The following is a 2,611-nucleotide window of genomic DNA, read 5'->3' as shown; positions in this document are numbered from 1 at the left end:
GAATTTGAGGGTTATATTTAAGTAGCTATTTTCATATTAGTGGTATGTCCATAAAATATATTGTACTTTGCTGGTCATCTCAGTCGAAGAACCCTGGATCCATTCCCCAAAGTGGCTCTGATTCCACTGCTATGTAAAACCCATATATAACACCCTGGTATATTAGTCATTTCTGGCTACTATCACAGAAGACTGGGTGGCTTAAAGAACACAAATTTATTTCTCATAGTTCTTGCGGCTGAGAAGCCCAAGATCAAGGTTCTGGCAGCTCTGGTATCTAGTGAGATCCTGCTTTCTGGTTTGCAGAATGGCCATGTGCTTGTAACCTCACCTGGCGGGGAACAGACAGAGAAGAAGCAAGCTCTCTTGTGTCTCCTCTGAAAGGGTGCTAATCCCATTATGAGGACTCTACCCTCATGACATAATTACCTCCCAAAGGCCCCGTCTCTTAATGCCTTTCCATTGAGGATTAGGGTTTCAACATACAATTTGGAGAGACTTACACATGCAATTCATCACATCTTGTTAATAATTATTAGTAATAGTAATGGTAACTAACATTTATCAATTATCTCCTATGTTCCAGGCCCTGGGCCAAATATTTGACAAATATCTCCATATTCAAATAACCTGATAAGATAAATACTATTAAGTTTTAAAACTTCCTTTTAAAAGAAAAAATTATCAGCCACTTGACCTGCGGGATCAGAGGAGGATGTGGCAAAGCCAGATGGAGGCCACCCTGGCCAAGTCCGGGTGTCCCCTTCTCCTGCCTTCACTCCACCCTACTCAGTCCTGGGCTCTGGCCCACCATAGGGGTAAGAAATGGGATGTCCTTCCAGGCTGGTCTGGCCCACAAGAAATGCATAATTGCGAGGTTGTGCCAGCCAATCCCTCCCAGCAGACTGGAGGCCGGAGACAGAGAGGCGGGAGGATGTCCCAGCAACCCCAGCTGTGGCCAGAATTTTGAGGTGCCCCCACAAACATGGGCAGGGGGAGAGACCCAAGTCCCCACAGTGGGTCCTCCCTTCAAGTGATAGGTTGTCCTGAAGGAAGCTCCAGAACCTATTGTCAGTCTTCAGGAACGTTATAATAATCTACATATGGAAAAGTCCCAGAAAATAATCCTTTTATATTGCATATACTCTAAGGAGTGGATGAAGAAATTGATAAGGAATTGGAAGGAATCACATTAAACATTGCTGGTAACAACCGGTTGGAAGAGTAACAGGTGAAGATTTTTGGCTTCTTTCCAGAATTTTAGAGAAGAATCCATATATCAATGAAACAATACAATTTCATTTACTTAAACCTTACATTTAATGATATTGGGCCTGAAGGTAGAGAATTGATTGCTAACGCACTGCATAAGAATACAATGCTGAAATACCTAAGAATGACTGGAAACAAGATTGAAAATAAAGGTGGAATGTTTTTTACTGCCATGCTACAAATTAATTCATCCTTAGAGAAGTTATATCTGGATGACTGCCATCTGGGAATGCAAAATGTGATAGCATTTGCTACAGTCCTAACTCAAAACCAAACAATCAAAAGAATAAACCTAAACTGACCTATACAGCGAACACGAAGAGTCCACTGTTCACCTAGGTCACAGGTTAAAAGAAAATCACTGTCTTGTTGAACTACACATGTGTAAGCATGATCTAAGAAACTGTGGTATAAAAGTTATGTGATACATTGTATCTGAACAAAAGCTGCAATAACAGAACCTGATGGAATGGTGTTTTGGGCTGATGTACTAAAAGGTAATACTACCCTAGAAGTAATAGATCTTTCTGTTAACAAAATGAAAAATGCAGGAGCACAGTATCTCTGAAACTTCCCAACACAGGAGTCTTCAAGCGTTGTCAGTAGTCAGCACCAACATACAGGGAGAAGGACTTATTACCCTTTCACAATCAATGAAAACAAATCCCACACTCTCTGCATTTGAGGAAATAGCTACATTTGAGGAATCAAGTTTGATGAGGCCACTTGTGTGGCGTATTCAGACTTAATTCAAATGGGCTGTCTAACACCAGACAATACAGATGTGGAGCCATTTGTGGGGGATGGATGGGGGTATCTGATGGACAGGGGTATGTTGCAGAAGTCTCCAATGGCCTTAAAAAGCACCATTACTGGACACCAACTTATGGAGAAGCTTGTAGCCACTCAGCTAATCCAGGTGTTAGTCTTGTATAGGTTGACATCTATAAAAAACAAGCTGTTAAATAATTTTCACGTATTTGTCTTATTACATTCACAGATTAATATTTTATTGCCTATTAAATTTTTCTTTCATAAATTAGAACAAGTTACTTTTGTCAAATGTGTAAAAGATATGACTATATTAAACTTTGTATAACTGCTCATTATGAAAAACAATTACCAAAGCAATTAATACATATGTTGAACAGTAAAGAACTTAAAATGAAAAGCAACTTTGCTTGCTATTTCTCTCTACTCCAAATTTCACTCCCTCTCCCCAGAGGAAACCTCGTTTTTTTAAAAAAAATACAATTTTTTTTAATTGAAAAATTGTAATTTTTCAATTACAATTGCCATACAATAGTATATTAATTTCAGGTGTGCAACATAGTGCTTA

The 2,611-nt window shown here is 39.1% G+C and overlaps 1 pseudogene; it reads left to right on the top strand.

Moving 5' to 3' along the window:
- The first annotated feature begins 1,055 nt into the window (after positions 1 to 1,055).
- On the top strand, positions 1,056 to 2,208 carry LOC109435646 (leucine-rich repeat-containing protein 34; annotated as a pseudogene).
- Positions 2,209 to 2,611: the final 403 nt, after the last annotated feature.

The sequence above is a fragment of the Rhinolophus sinicus genome, linkage group LG03 (genome assembly GCF_036562045.2).
Source record: "Rhinolophus sinicus isolate RSC01 linkage group LG03, ASM3656204v1, whole genome shotgun sequence".
NCBI lineage: Eukaryota > Metazoa > Chordata > Mammalia > Chiroptera > Rhinolophidae > Rhinolophus > Rhinolophus sinicus.
The sequence above is the reverse complement of the archived record's forward strand: the minus strand, read 5'-3'. Positions and strand labels throughout refer to the sequence as shown.